A 17,309-nucleotide genomic window follows, 5' to 3' on the forward strand; every position below is an offset into this window, starting at 1 on the left:
TTTTTTCTTTTATACCGGCATAACTCGTGGACCTCCCTGCATAACCCAAAGACCTTTTCTTTTATCCCGGCATAACCCGTGGACCTCCTTGCATAACCCAAGGACCTTTTTCTTTTATCCCGAAATAACCCGTGGACCTCCCTGGCATAACCCAAGGACCTTTTCTTTTATCCCGGCATAACCCGTGGACCTCCCTGGCATAACCCAAGGACATCTATCTTTTATCCTGGCATAACCCGTGGACCTCCCTTGCATAACCTAAGGACCTTTTTTCTTTTATCCCAGCATAACCCGTGGACCTCCTTGGCATAACCCAAGGACCTTTTTTCTTTTATCCTTGCATAACCCGTGGACCTCCCTGGCATAACCCAAGAACCTTTTCTTTTATCCCGGCATAACCCGTGGACCTCCCTGGCATAACCCAAGGACCTTTTTCTTTTATCCCGTCATAACCCGTGGACCTCCCTGGCATAACCCAAGGACCTTTTTCATTTTATCCCGGCATAACCCGTGGACCTCCCTGGCATAACTCAAGGACCTTTTATTTTATCCCGGCATAACCCGTGGACCTCCCCGCATAACCCAAAGACCTTTTCTTTAATCCCGACATAACCCGTGGACCTCCCTGCATAACCCAAGGTACTTTTTTCTTTTATCCCGGCATAACCCGTGGACCTACCTGGCATAACCCAAGGACCTTTTATTTTATCCCGGCATAACCCGTGGACCTCCCTGGCATAACCCAAGGACCTTTTCTTTTATCCCGGCATAACCCGTGGACCTCCTTGGCATAACCTAAGGACCTTTTTCTTTTATCCCAGCATAACCCGTGGACCTCCCTGGCATAACCCAAGGACCTTTTTTTCATTTATCCCGGCATAACCCGTGGACCTCCCTGGCATAATCCAAGGACCATTTTTCTTTTATCCCGGCATAACCCGTGGACCTCCCTGGCATAACCCAAGGACCTTTTTTCTTTTATCTCGACATAACCCGTGGACCTCCCTGCATAACCCAAGGACCTTTTTCTTTTATCACGACATAACACGTGGACCTCTCTGGCATAACCCAAGGACCTTTTCTTTTATCCCGGCATAACCCGTGGACCTCCCTGGCATAACCTAAGGACCTTTTTCTTTTATCCCAGCATAACCCGTGGACCTCCCTGGCATAACCCAAGGACCTTTTTTTCATTTATCCCGGCATAACCCGTGGACCTCCCTGGGATAATCCAAGGACCATTTTTCTTTTATCCCGGCATAACCCGTGGACCTCCCTAGCATAACCCAAGGACCTTTTTCCTTTTATCCCGGCATAACCCGTGGACATCCCTGGCATAACCGAAGGACCTTTTCTTTTATCCCGGCATAACCCGTGGACCTCCCTGGCATAACCCAAGTACCTTTTTTCTTTTATCCCGGCATAACCCGTGGACCTCTCTGGCATAACCCAAGGACCTTTTCTTTTATCCCGGCATAACCCGTGGACCTCTCTGGCATAACCCAAGGACCTTTTTCTTTTATCCCGGCATAACCCGTGGACCTCCCTGGCATAACCGAAGGACCTTTTTTCTTTTATCCCGGCATAACCCGTGGACCTCCTTGGCATAACCCAAGGACCTTTTTTTTTTTCCCGGCATAACCCGTGGACCTCCCTGGCATAACCCAAAGACATTTTCTTTTATCCCGGCATAACCAGTGGACCTCCCTGGCATAACCCAAGGACCTTTTTTTCATTTATCCCGGCATAACCCGTGGACCTCCCTGGTATAATCCAAGGACCATTTTTCTTTTATCCCGGCATAACCCGTGGACCTCCCTGGCTTAACCCAAGGACCTTTTTCCTTTTATCCCGGCATAACCCGTGGACATCCCTGGCATAACCGAAGGACCTTTTCTTTTATCCCGGCATAACCCGTGGACCTCCCTGGCATAACCCAAGTACCTTTTTTCTTTTATCCCGGCATAACCCGTGGACCTCCCTAGCATAACCCAAGGACCTTTTTTCTTTTATCCCGGCATAACCCGTGGACCTCTCTGGCATAACCCAAGGACCTTTTTTCTATTATCCCGGCATAACCCGTGGACCTCTCCGGCATAACCCAAGGACCTTTTTTCTTTTATCCCGGCATAACCCGTGGACCTCCCTGGCATAACCCAATGACCTTTTCTTTTATCCCGGCATAACCCGTGGACCTCCCTGGCATAACCTAAGGACCTTTTTCTTTTATCCCAGCATAACCCGTGGACCTCCCTGGCATAACCCAAGGACCTTTTTTTCATTTATCCCGGCATAACCCGTGGACCTCCCTGGGATAATCCAAGGACCATTTTTCTTTTATCCCGGCATAACCCGTGGACCTCCCTAGCATAACCCAAGGACCTTTTTCCTTTTATCTCGGCATAACCCGTGGACATCCCTGGCATAACCGAAGGACCTTTTCTTTTATCCCGGCATAACCTGTGGATCTCCCTGGCATAACCCAAGTACCTTTTTTCTTTTATCCCGGCATAACCCGTGGACCTCCCTGGCATAACCCAAGGACCTTTTTTCTTTTATCCCGGCATAACCCGTGGACCTCTCTGGCATAACCCAAGGACCTTTTTTCTTTTATCCCGGCATAACCCGTGGACCTCTCTGGCATAACCTAATGACCTTTTCTTTTATCCCGGCATAACCCGTGGACTTCCCTGGCATAACCCAAGGACCTTTTCTTTTATCCCGGCATAACCCGTGGACCTCCCTGGCATAACCCAAAGACATTTTCTTGGACCTCCCTGGCATAACCTAAGGACCTTTTTCTTTTATCCCAGCATAACCCGTGGACCTCCCTGGCATAACCCAAGGACCTTTTTTTCATTTATCCCGGCATAACCCGTGGACCTCCCTGGCATAATCCAAGGACCATTTTTCTTTTATCCCGGCATAACCCGTGGACCTCCCTGGCTTAACCCAAGGACCTTTTTCCTTTTATCCCAGCATAACCCGTGGACCTCCCTGGCATAACCGAAGGAGCTTTTCTTTTATCCCGGCATAACCCGTGGACCTCCCTGGCATAACCCAAGAACCTTTTTCTTTTATCCCGGCATAACCCGTGAACCTCCCTGGCATAACTCAAGGACCTTTTCTTTTATCCCGGCATAACCCATGGACCTCTCTGGCATAACCCAAGAACCTTTTTTCTTTTATACCGGCATAACTCGTGGACCTCCCTGCATAACCCAAAGACCTTTTCTTTTATCCCGGCATAACCCGTGGACCTCCTTGCATAACCCAAGGACCTTTTTCTTTTATCCCGAAATAACCCGTGGACCTCCCTGGCATAACCCAAGGACCTTTTCTTTTATCCCGGCATAACCCGTGGACCTCCCTGGCATAACCCAAGGACATCTATCTTTTATCCTGGCATAACCCGTGGACCTCCCTTGCATAACCTAAGGACCTTTTTTCTTTTATCCCAGCATAACCCGTGGACCTCCTTGGCATAACCCAAGGACCTTTTTTCTTTTATCCTTGCATAACCCGTGGACCTCCCTGGCATAACCCAAGAACCTTTTCTTTTATCCCGGCATAACCCGTGGACCTCCCTGGCATAACCCAAGGACCTTTTTCTTTTATCCCGTCATAACCCGTGGACCTCCCTGGCATAACCCAAGGACCTTTTTCATTTTATCCCGGCATAACCCGTGGACCTCCCTGGCATAACTCAAGGACCTTTTATTTTATCCCGGCATAACCCGTGGACCTCCCTGCATAACCCAAAGACCTTTTCTTTAATCCCGACATAACCCGTGGACCTCCCTGCATAACCCAAGGTCCTTTTTCTTTTATCCCGGCATAACCCGTGGACCTACCTGGCATAACCCAAGGACCTTTTATTTTATCCCGGCATAACCCGTGGACCTCCCTGGCATAACCCAAGGACCTTTTCTTTTATCCCGGCATAACCCGTGGACCTCCTTGGCATAACCTAAGGACCTTTTTCTTTTATCCCAGCATAACCCGTGGACCTCCCTGGCATAACCCAAGGACCTTTTTTTCATTTATCCCGGCATAACCCGTGGACCTCCCTGGCATAATCCAAGGACCATTTTTCTTTTATCCCGGCATAACCCGTGGACCTCCCTGGCATAACCCAAGGACCTTTTTTCTTTTATCTCGACATAACCCGTGGACCTCCCTGCATAACCCAAGGACCTTTTTCTTTTATCACGACATAACACGTGGACCTCTCTGGCATAACCCAAGGACCTTTTCTTTTATCCCGGCATAACCCGTGGACCTCCCTGGCATAACCTAAGGACCTTTTTCTTTTATCCCAGCATAACCCGTGGACCTCCCTGGCATAACCCAAGGACCTTTTTTTCATTTATCCCGGCATAACCCGTGGACCTCCCTGGGATAATCCAAGGACCATTTTTCTTTTATCCCGGCATAACCCGTGGACCTCCCTAGCATAACCCAAGGACCTTTTTCCTTTTATCCCGGCATAACCCGTGGACATCCCTGGCATAACCGAAGGACCTTTTCTTTTATCCCGGCATAACCCGTGGACCTCCCTGGCATAACCCAAGTACCTTTTTTCTTTTATCCCGGCATAACCCGTGGACCTCCCTGGCATAACCCAAGGACCTTTTTTCTTTTATCCCGGCATAACCCGTGGACCTCTCTGGCATAACCCAAGGACCTTTTTTCTTTTATCCCGGCATAACCCGTGGACCTCCCTGTCATAACCTAATGACCTTTTCTTTTTTCCCGGCATAACCCGTGGACCTCCTTGGCATAACCCAAGGACCTTTTTTTTTTTCCCGGCATAACCCGTGGACCTCCCTGGCATAACCCAAAGACATTTTCTTTTATCCCGGCATAACCAGTGGACCTCCCTGGCATAACCCAAGGACCTTTTTTCATTTATCCCGGCATAACCCGTGGACCTCCCTGGTATAATCCAAGGACCATTTTTCTTTTATCCCGGCATAACCCGTGGACCTCCCTGGCTTAACCCAAGGACCTTTTTCCGTTTATCCCAGCATAACCCGTGGACCTCCCTGGCATAACCGAAGGACCTTTTCTTTTATCCCGGCATAACCCGTGGACCTCCCTGGCATAACCCAAGAACCTTTTTCTTTTATCCCGGCATAACCCGTGAACCTCCCTGGCATAACTCAAGGACCTTTTCTTTTATCCCGGCATAACCCATGGACCTCTCTGGCATAACCCAAGAACCTTTTTTCTTTTATCCCGGCATAACTCGTGGACCTCCCTGCATAACCCAAAGACCTTTTCTTTTATCCCGGCATAACCCGTGGACCTCCTTGCATAACCCAAGGACCTTTTTCTTTTATCCCGAAATAACCCGTGGACCTCCCTGGCATAACCCAAGGACCTTTTCTTTTATCCCGGCATAACCCGTGGACCTCCCTGGCATAACCCAAGGACATCTATCTTTTATCCTGGCATAACCCGTGGACCTCCCTTGCATAACCTAAGGACCTTTTTTCTTTTATCCCAGCATAACCCGTGGACCTCCTTGGCATAACCCAAGGACCTTTTTTCTTTTATCCTTGCATAACCCGTGGACCTCCCTGGCATAACCCAAGAACCTTTTCTTTTATCCCGGCATAACCCGTGGACCTCCCTGGCATAACCCAAGGACCTTTTTCTTTTATCCCGTCATAACCCGTGGACCTCCCTGGCATAACCCAAGGACCTTTTTCATTTTATCCCGGCATAACCCGTGGACCTCCCTGGCATAACTCAAGGACCTTTTATTTTATCCCGGCATAACCCGTGGACCTCCCTGCATAACCCAAAGACCTTTTCTTTAATCCCGACATAACCCGTGGACCTCCCTGCATAACCCAAGGTCCTTTTTCTTTTATCCCGGCAAAACCCGTGGACCTACCTGGCATAACCCAAGGACCTTTTATTTTATCCCGGCATAACCCGTGGACCTCCCTGGCATAACCTAAGGACCTTTTTCATTTATCCTAGCATAACCCGTGGACCTCCCTAGCATAACCCAAGGACCTTTTTTTCATTTATCCCGGCATAACCCGTGGACCTCCCTGGCATAATCCAAGGACCATTTTTCTTTTATCCCGGCATAACCCGTGGACCTCCCTGACATAACCCAAGGACCTTTTTCCTTTTATCCGGCATAACCCGTGGACCTCCCTGGCATAACCCAAAGACCTTTTTCCTTTTATCCCGGCATAACTCGTGGACCTCCCTACATAACCCACAGACCTTTTCTTTTATCCCGGCATAACCCGTGGACCTCCTTGCATAACCCAAGGACCTTTTTCTTTTATCCCGAAATAACCCGTGGACCTCCCTGGCATAACCCAAGGACCTTTTTTCTTTTATCTCGGCATAACCCGTGGACCTCCCTGCATAACCCAAGGACCTTTTTCTTTTATCCCGACATAACACGTGGACCTCCCTGGCATAACCCAAGGACCTTTTCTTTTATCCCGGCATAACCCGTGGACCTCCCTGGCATAACCTAAGGACCTTTTTCTTTTATCCCAGCATAACCCGTGGACCTCCCTGGCATAACCCAAGGACCTTTTTTTCATTTATCCCGGCATAACCCGTGGACCTCCCTGGCATAATCCAAGGACCATTTTTCTTTTATCCCGGCATAACCCGTGGACCTCCCTGGCATAACCCAAGGACCTTTTTCCTTTTATCCGGCATAACCCGTGGGCCTCCCTGGCATAACCCAAAGACCTTTTTCCTTTTATCCCGGCATAACCCGTGGACCTCCCTGGCATAACCCAAGGACCTTTTTCTTTTATCCCGGCATAACCCGTGGACCTCCCTGGCATAACCCAAGGACCTTTTCTTTTATCCCGGCATAACCCGTGGACCTCCCTGGCATAACCCAAGGACCTTTTCTTTTATCCCGGCATAACCCGTGGACCTCCCTGGCATAACCCAAGGACCTTTTTTCTTTTATCCAGGCATAACCCGTGGACCTCCCTGGCATAACCCAAGGACCTTTTTTCTTTATCCCGGCATAACCCGTGGACCTCCCTGGCATAACCCAAGGACCTTTTTCCTTTTATCCCGGCATAACCCGTGGATCTCCCTGGCATAACCGAAGGACCTTTTCTTTTATCCCGGCATAACCCGTGGACCTCCCTGGCATAACCCAAGAACCTTTTTCTTTTATCCCGGCATAACCCGTGAACCTCCCTTGCATAACTCAAGGACCTTTTCTTTTATTCCGGCATAACCCATAGACCTCTCTGGCATAACCCAAGAACCTTTTTTCTTTTATCCCAGCATAACTCGTGGACCTCCCTGCATAACCCAAAGACCTTTTCTTTTATCCCGGCATAACCCGTGGACCTCCTTGCATAACCCAATGACCTTTTTCTTTTATCCCGAAATAACCCGTGGACATCCCTGGCATAACCCAAGGACCTTTTTTCTTTTATCTCGGCATAACCCGTGGACCTCCCTGCATAACCCAAGGACCTTTTTCTTTTATCCCGACATAACACGTGGACCTCCCTGGCATAACCCAAGGACCTTTTCTTTTATCCTGGCATAACCCGTGGACCTCCCTGGTATAACCTAAGGACCTTTTTATTTTATCCCAGCATAACCCGTGGACCTCCCTGGCATAACCCAAGGACCTTTTTTTCATTTATCCCGGCATAACCCGTGGACCTCTCTGGCATAACCCAAGGACCTTTTTTCTTTTATCCCGGCATAACCCGTGGACCTCCCTGGCATAACCCAATGACATTTTCTTTTATCCCGACATAACCCGTGGACCTCCCTGCATAACACAAGGACCTTTTTCTTTTATCCCGGCATAACCCGTGGACCTACCTGGCATAACCCAAGGACCTTTTCTTTTATCCCGGCATAACCCGTGGACCTCCCTGGCATAACCTAAGGACCTTTTTCTTTTATCCCAGCATAACCCGTGGACCTCCCTGGCATAACCCAAGGACCTTTTTTTCATTTATCCCGGCATAACCCGTGGACCTCCCTGGCATAATCCAAGGACCATTTTTCTTTTATCCCGGCATAACCCGTGGACCTCCCTGGCATAACCGAAAGACCTTTTTCCTTTTATCCGGCATAACCCGTGGACATCCCTGGCATAACCGAAGGACCTTTTCTTTATCCCGGCATAACCCGTGGACCTCCCTGGCATAAACCAAGAACCTTTTCTTTTATCCCGGCATAACCTATGGACCTCCCTAGCATAACCCAAGAACCTTTTTCTTTTATCCCGGCATAACCCGTGGACCTCCCTGGCATAACCCAAGATTCTTTTTCTTTTATCCCGGCATAACCCGTGGACCTCCCTGGCATAACCCAAGGACCTTTTTTCTTTTATCCCGGCATAACCCGTGGACCTCTCTGGCATAACCCAAGGACCTTTTTTCTTTTATCCCGGCATAACCCGTGGACCTCCCTAGCATAACCCAATGACCTTTTCTTTTATCCCGGCATAACCCGTGGACCTCCCTGGCATAACCCAAGGACCTTTTCTTTATCCCGGCATAACCCGTGGACCTCCCTGGCATAACCCAAAGACCTTTTCTTTTATCCCGACATAACCCGTGTACCTCCCTGGCATAACCCAAGGACCTTTTCTTTTATCCCGGCATAACCCGTGGACCTCCTTGGTATAACCCAAGGATCGTTTTCTTTTATCCCGGCATAACCCGTGGACCTCCCTGGTATAACCCAAGGACTATTTTTCTTTTATCCCGACATAACCCGTGGACCTCTCTGGCATAACTCAAGGACCTTTTCTTTTATCCCGGCATAATCGTGGACCTCCCTGCATAACCCAAAGACCTTTTCTTTAATCCCGACATAACCCGTGGACCTCCCTGCATAACCCAAGGACCTTTTTCTTTTATCCCGGCATAACCCGTGGACCTACCTGGCATAACCCAAGGACCTTTTCTTTTATCCCGGCATAACCCGTGGACCTCCCTGGCATAACCTAAGGACCTTTTTCTTTTATCCCAGCATAACCCGTGGACCTCCCTGGCATAACCCAAAGACCTTTTTCTTTTATCCCGGCATAACCCGTGGACCTCCCTGGCATAACCCATGGACCTTTTTTCTTTTATCTCGGCATAACCCGTGAACCTCTCTAGCATAACCCAAAGACCTTTTCTTTTATCCCGGCATAACCCGTGGACTTCCCTAGCATAACCAAAGGACCTCCCTTGTATAACCCGTGGACCTCCCTGGCATATTCCAAGAATCGTTTTCTTTTATTCCGGCATAACCCGTGGACCTCCCTGGCATAAACCAAGTAACATTTTTCTTTTATCCCGGCATAACCCGTGGACCTCCCTGGTATAACCCAAGGACCTTTTCATTTATCCCGGCATAACCCGTGGACCTCCCTGGCATAACCCAACGACCTTTTCTTTTATCCCGGCATAACCCGTGGACCTCTCTGACATAACCCAAGGACCTTTTTCTTTTATCCTGGCATAACCCGTGAACCTCCCTTGCATAACCCAAGGACCTTTTTTCTTTTATCCCGGCAAAACCCGTGGACCTCCCTGGCATAACCCAAGGACCTTTTTTCTTTTATCCTGGCATAACCCGTGGACCTCCCTAGTATAACCCAAGGACCATTTTTAATTTATCCCGGCATAACCCGTGGACCTCCCTGGCATAACCCAAAGACCTTTTTTCTTTTATCCCGGCATAACCCGTGGACCTCCCTGGCATAACCCATGGACCTTTTTTCTTTTATCTCGGCATAACCCGTGGACCTCTCTAGCATAACCCAAAGACCTTTTCTTTTATCCCGGCATAACCCGTGGACCCCCTGGCATAACCCAAGGACCTTTTCTTTTATCCCGGCATAACCCGTGGACCTCCCTGGCATAACCCAAGGACCTTTTCTTTTATCCCGGCATAACCCGTGGACTTCCCTAGCATAACCCAAGGACCTCCCTTGCATAACCCGTGGACCTCCCTGGCATATTCCAAGAATCGTTTTCTTTTATTCCGGCATAACCCGTGGACCTCCCTGGCATAAACCAAGTAACATTTTTCTTTTATCCCGGCATAACCCGTGGACATACCTGACATAAGCCAAGGACCTTTTCTTTTATCCCGGCATAACCCGTGGACCTCCCTGGCATAACCCAAGGACCTTTTCTTTTATCCCGGCATAACCCGTGGACCTCCCTGGCATAACCCAAGGACCTTTTCTTTTATCCCGGCATAACCCGTGGACCTCCCTGGCATAACCCAAGGACCTTTTTTCTTTTATCCAGGCATAACCCGTGGACCTCCCTGGCATAACCCAAGGACCTTTTTTCTTTATCCCGGCATAACCCGTGGACCTCCCTGGCCATAACCCAAGGACCTTTTTCCTTTTATCCCGGCATAACCCGTGGATCTCCCTGGCATAACCGAAGGACCTTTTCTTTTATCCCGGCATAACCCGTGGACCTCCCTGGCATAACCCAAGAACCTTTTTCTTTTATCCCGGCATAACCCGTGAACCTCCCTTGCATAACTCAAGGACCTTTTCTTTTATTCCGGCATAACCCATAGACCTCTCTGGCATAACCCAAGAACCTTTTTTCTTTTATCCCAGCATAACTCGTGGACCTCCCTGCATAACCCAAAGACCTTTTCTTTTATCCCGGCATAACCCGTGGACCTCCTTGCATAACCCAATGACCTTTTTCTTTTATCCCGAAATAACCCGTGGACATCCCTGGCATAACCCAAGGACCTTTTTTCTTTTATCTCGGCATAACCGGTGGACCTCCCTGCATAACCCAAGGACCTTTTTCTTTTATCCCGACATAACACGTGGACCTCCCTGGCATAACCCAAGGACCTTTTCTTTTATCCTGGCATAACCCGTGGACCTCCCTGGTATAACCTAAGGACCTTTTTATTTTATCCCAGCATAACCCGTGGACCTCCCTGGCATAACCCAAGGACCTTTTTTTCATTTATCCCGGCATAACCCGTGGACCTCTCTGGCATAACCCAAGGACCTTTTTTCTTTTATCCCGGCATAACCCGTGGACCTCCCTGGCATAACCCAATGACATTTTCTTTTATCCCGACATAACCCGTGGACCTCCCTGCATAACACAAGGACCTTTTTCTTTTATCCCGGCATAACCCGTGGACCTACCTGGCATAACCCAAGGACCTTTTCTTTTATCCCGGCATAACCCGTGGACCTCCCTGGCATAACCTAAGGACCTTTTTCTTTTATCCCAGCATAACCCGTGGACCTCCCTGGCATAACCCAATGACCTTTTTTTCATTTATCCCGGCATAACCCGTGGACCTCCCTGGCATAATCCAAGGACCATTTTTCTTTTATCCCGGCATAACCCGTGGACCTCCCTGGCATAACCGAAAGACCTTTTTCATTTTATCCGGCATAACCCGTGGACATCCCTGGCATAACCGAAGGACCTTTTCTTTTATCCCGGCATAACCCGTGGACCTCCCTGGCATAAACCAAGAACCTTTTCTTTTATCCCGGCATAACCTATGGACCTCCCTAGCATAACCCAAGAACCTTTTTCTTTTATCCCGGCATAACCCGTGGACCTCCCTGGCATAACCCAAGTTTCTTTTTTCTTTTATCCCGGCATAACCCGTGGACCTCCCTGGCATAACCCAAGGACCTTTTTTCTTTTATCCCGGCATAACCCGTGGACCTCTCTGGCATAACCCAAGGACCTTTTTTCTTTTATCCCAGCATAACCCGTGGACCTCCCTAGCATAACCCAATGACCTTTTCTTTTATCCCGGCATAACCCGTGGACCTCCCTGGCATAACACAAGGACCTTTTCTTTTATCCCGGTATAACCCGTGGACCTCCCTGGCATAACCCAAAGACCTTTTCTTTTATCCCGACATAACCCGTGTACCTCCCTGGCATAACCCAAGGACCTTTTCTTTTATCCCGGCATAACCCGTGGACCTCCTTGGTATAACCCAAGGATCGTTTTCTTTTATCCCGGCATAACCCGTGGACCTCCCTGGTATAACCCAAGGACAATTTTTCTTTTATCCCGACATAACCCGTGGACCTCTCTGGCATAACTCAAGGACCTTTTCTTTTATCCCGGCATAATCGTGGACCTCCCTGCATAACCCAAAGACCTTTTCTTTAATCCCGACATAACCCGTGGACCTCCCTGCATAACCCAAGGACCTTTTTCTTTTATCCCGGCATAACCCGTGGACCTACCTGGCATAACCCAAGGACCTTTTCTTTTATCCCGGCATAACCCGTGGACCTCCCTGGCATAACCTAAGGACCTTTTTCTTTTATCCCAGCATAACCCGTGGACCTCCCTGGCATAACCCAAAGACCTTTTTTCTTTTATCCCGGCATAACCCGTGGACCTCCCTGGCATAACCCGTGGACCTTTTTTCTTTTATCTCGGCATAACCCGTGAACCTCTCTAGCATAACCCAAAGACCTTTTCTTTTATCCCGGCATAACCCGTGGACTTCCCTAGCATAACCAAAGGACCTCCCTTGCATAACCCGTGGACCTCCCTGGCATATTCCAAGAATCGTTTTCTTTTATTCCGGCATAACCCGTGGACCTCCCTGGCATAAACCAAGTAACATTTTTCTTTTATCCCGGCATAACCCGTGGACCTCCCTGGTATAACCCAAGGACCTTTTCATTTATCCCGGCATAACCCGTGGACCTCCCTGGCATAACCCAACGACCTTTTCTTTTATCCCGGCATAACCCGTGGACCTCTCTGACATAACCCAAGGACCTTTTTCTTTTATCCTGGCATAACCCGTGAACCTCCCTTGCATAACCCAAGGACCTTTTTTCTTTTATCCCGGCAAAACCCGTGGACCTCCCTGGCATAACCCAAGGACCTTTTTTCTTTTATCCTGGCATAACCCGTGGACCTCCCTAGTATAACCCAAGGACCATTTTTAATTTATCCCGGCATAACCCGTGGACCTCCCTGGCATAACCCAAAGACCTTTTTTCTTTTATCCCGGCATAACCCGTGGACCTCCCTGGCATAACCCATGGACCTTTTTTCTTTTATCTCGGCATAACCCGTGGACCTCTCTAGCATAACCCAAAGACCTTTTCTTTTATCCCGGCATAACCCGTGGACCCCCTGGCATAACCCAAGGACCTTTTCTTTTATCCCGGCATAACCCGTGGACCTCCCTGGCATAACCCAAGGACCTTTTCTTTTATCCCGGCATAACCCGTGGACTTCCCTAGCATAACCCAAGGACCTCCCTTGCATAACCCGTGGACCTCCCTGGCATATTCCATGAATCGTTTTCTTTTATTCCGGCATAACCCGTGGACCTCCCTGGCATAAACCAAGTAACATTTTTCTTTTATCCCGGCATAACCCGTGGACCTCCCTGGCATAACCCAAGGACCTTTTCATTTATCCCGGCATAACCCGTGGACCTCCCTGGCATAATCCAAGGACCTTTTCTTTTATCCCGGCATAACCCGTGGACCTCCCTGGCATAACCCAAGGACCCCTTTTCTTTTATCCCGGCATAACCCGTGGACCTCCCTGGCATAACCCAAGGACCTTTTTCTTTTATCTCGGCATAACCCGTGGACCTCCCTGGCGTAACCCAAGAACCTTTTTTCTTTTATCTCGGCATAACCAGTGGACCTCCCTGGCATAACCGAAGGACCTTTTTCTTTTTCCCGGCATAACTCGTGGACCTCCCTAGCATAACCCAAGGACCTTTTCTTTTATCCCGGTATAAGCCGTGGACCTCCCTAGCATAACCCGAACCTTTTTCTTTTATCGCGGCATAACCCGTGGACCTCCCTGGCATAACCCAAGTACCTTTTTTCTTTTATCCCGGCATAATCCGTGGACCTCCCTGCATAACCCAAGGATCTTTTTTCTTTTATCCTGGCATAACCCGTGGACCTCCCTGGAATAACCCAAGGACCTTTTTTCTTTTATCCCGGCATAACCCGTGGACCTCCCTGGCATAACCCAAGGACCTTTTTCCTTTTATCCGGCATAACCCGTGGACATCCCTGGCATAACCGAAGGACCTTTTCTTTTATCCCGGCATAACCCGTGGACCTCCCTGTCATAAACCAAGAACCTTTTCTTTTATCCCGGCATAACCCGTGGACCTCCCTAGCATAACCCAAGAACCTTTTTCTTTTATCCCGGCATAACCCGTGAACCTCAATGGCATAACCCAAATACCTTTTTTCTTTTATCCCGGCATAACCCGTGGACCTCCCTGGCATAACCCAAGGACCTTTTTCTTTTATCCTGGCATAACCCGTGGACCTCCCTGGCATAACCCAAGGACCTTTTTTCTTTTATCCCGCCATAACCCGTGGACATACCTGACATAAGCCAAGGACCTTTTCTTTTATCCCGGCATAACCCGTGGACCTCCCTGGCATAACCCAAGGACCTTTTCTTTTATCCCGGCATAACCCGTGGACCTCCCTGGCATAACCCAAGGACCTTTTCTTTTATCCCGGCATAACCCGTGGACCTCCCTGACATAACCCAAGGACCTTTTCTTTTATCCCGGCATAACCCGTGGACCTCCTTGGCATAACCCAAGGATCGTTTTCTTTTATACCGGCATAACCCGTGGACCTCCCTGACATAACCCAAGGACCTTTTTTCTTTTATCCCGGCATAACCCGTGGACCTCTCTAGCATAACCCAAGGACCTTTTTTCTTTTATCCCGGCATAACCCGTGGACCTCCCTAGCATAACCCAATGACCTTTTCTTTTATCCCAGCATAACCCGTGGACCTCCCTGGCATAACCCAAGGACCTTTTTTCTTTTATCCCGGCATAACCCGTGGACCTCTCTGGCATAACCCAAGGACCTTTTTTCTTTTATCCCGGCATATCCCGTTGACCTCCCTAGCATAACCCAATGACCTTTTCTTTTATCCCGGCATAACCCGTGGACCTCCCTGGCATAACCCAAGGACCTTTTCTTTTATCCCGGCATAACCCGTGGACCTCCCTGGCATAACCCAAGGACCTTTTCTTTTATCCCGGCATAACCCGTGGACCTCCCTGACATAACCCAAGGACCTTTTCTTTTATCCCGGCATAACCCGTGGACCTCCTTGGCATAACCCAAGGATCGTTTTCTTTTATACCGGCATAACCCGTGGACCTCCCTGGTATAACCCAAGGACCATTTTTCTTTTATCCCGGCATAACCCGTAGACCTCCATGGCATAACCCAAGGACCTTTTCTTTTATCCCGGCATAACCCGTGGACCTCCCTGACATAACCCAAGGACCTTTTCTTTTATCCCGGCATAACCCGTGGACCTCCTTGGCATAACCCAAGGATCGTTTTCTTTTATACCGGCATAACCCGTGGACCTCCCTGGTATAACCCAAGGACCATTTTTCTTTTATCCCGGCATAACCCGTAGACCTCCATGGCATAACCCAAGGACCTTTTCTTTTATCCCGGCATAACCCGTGGACCTCCCTGGCATAACCTAAGGACCTTTTTCTTTTATGCCAGCATAACCCGTGGACCTCCCTGGCATAACCCAAGGACCTTTTTTTCATTTATCCCGGCATAACCCGTGGACCTCCCTGGCATAATCCAAGGACCATTTTTCTTTTATCCCGGCATAACCCGTGGACCTCCCTGGCATAACCCAAGGACCTTTTTCCTTTTATCCAGCATAACCCGTGGACATCCCTGGCATAACCGAAGGACCTTTTCTTTTATCCCGGCATAACCCGTGGACCTCCCTGTCATAAACCAAGAACCTTTTCTTTTATCCCGGCATAACCCGTGGACCTCCCTAGCATAACCCAAGAACCTTTTTCTTTTATCCCGGCATAACCCGTGAACCTCAATGGCATAACCCAAATACCTTTTTTCTTTTATCCCGGCATAACCCGTGGACCTCCCTGGCATAACCCAAGGACCTTTTTTCTTTTATCTCGGCATAACCCGTGGACCTCTCTGGCATAACCCAAGGACCTTTTTTCTTTTATCCCGGCATATCCCGTTGACCTCCCTAGCATAACCCAAGGACCTTTTCTTTTATCCCGGCATAACCCGTGGACCTCCCTGGCATAACCCAAGGACCTTTTCTTTTATCCCGGCATAACCCATGGACCTCCCTGGCATAACCCAAGGACCTTTTCTTTTATCCCGGCATAACCCGTGGACCTCCCTGACATAACCCAAGGACCTTTTCTTTTATCCCGGCATAACCCGTGGACCTCCTTCGCATAACCCAAGGATCGTTTTCTTTTATCCCGGTATAACCCGTGGACCTCCCTGGTAAAACCCAAGGACTATTTTTCTTTTATCCCGGTATAACCCGTGGACCTCCCTGGCATAACTAAAGGACCTTTTCTTTTATCCCGGCATAACCCATGGACCTCCCTGTATAACCCAAAGACCTTTTCTTTAATCCCGACATAACCCGTGGACCTCCCTGCATAACTCAAGGACCTTTTTCTTTTATCCAGGCATAACCCGTGGACCTACCTGGCATAACCCAAGGACCTTTTCTTTTATCCCGGCATAACCCGTGGACCTCCCTGGCATAACCTAAGGACCTTTTTCTTTTATGCCAGCATAACCCGTGGACCTCCCTGGCATAACCCAAGGACCTTTTTTTCATTTATCCCGGCATAACCCGTGGACCTCCCTGGCATAATCCAAGGACCATTTTTCTTTTATCCCGGCATAACCCGTGGACCTCTCTGGCATAACCCAAGGACCTTTTTCCTTTTATCCAGCATAACCCGTGGACATCCCTGGCATAACCGAAGGACCTTTTCTTTTATCCCGGCATAACCCGTGGACCTCCCTGTCATAAACCAAGAACCTTTTCTTTTATCCCGGCATAACCCGTGGACCTCCCTAGCATAACCCAAGAACCTTTTTCTTTTATCCCGGCATAACCCGTGAACCTCAATGGCATAACCCAAATACCTTTTTTCTTTTATCCCGGCATAACCCGTGGACCTCCCTGACATAACCCAAGGACCTTTTTTCTTTTATCCCGGCATAACCCGTGGACCTCTCTGGCATAACCCAAGGACCTTTTTTCTTTTATCCCGGCATATCCCGTTGACCTCCCTAGCATAACCCAATGACCTTTTCTTTTATCCCGGCATAACCCGTGGACCTCCCTGGCATAACCCAAGGACCTTTTCTTTTATCCCGGCATAACCCGTGGACCTTCCTGGCATAACCCAAGGACCTTTTCTTTTATCCCGGCATAACCCGTGGACCTCCCTGACATAACCCAAGGACCTTTTC

This window comes from Nicotiana tabacum, chromosome 16 (assembly GCF_000715075.1).
Source record: "Nicotiana tabacum cultivar K326 chromosome 16, ASM71507v2, whole genome shotgun sequence".
NCBI classification, from domain to species: domain Eukaryota; kingdom Viridiplantae; phylum Streptophyta; class Magnoliopsida; order Solanales; family Solanaceae; genus Nicotiana; species Nicotiana tabacum.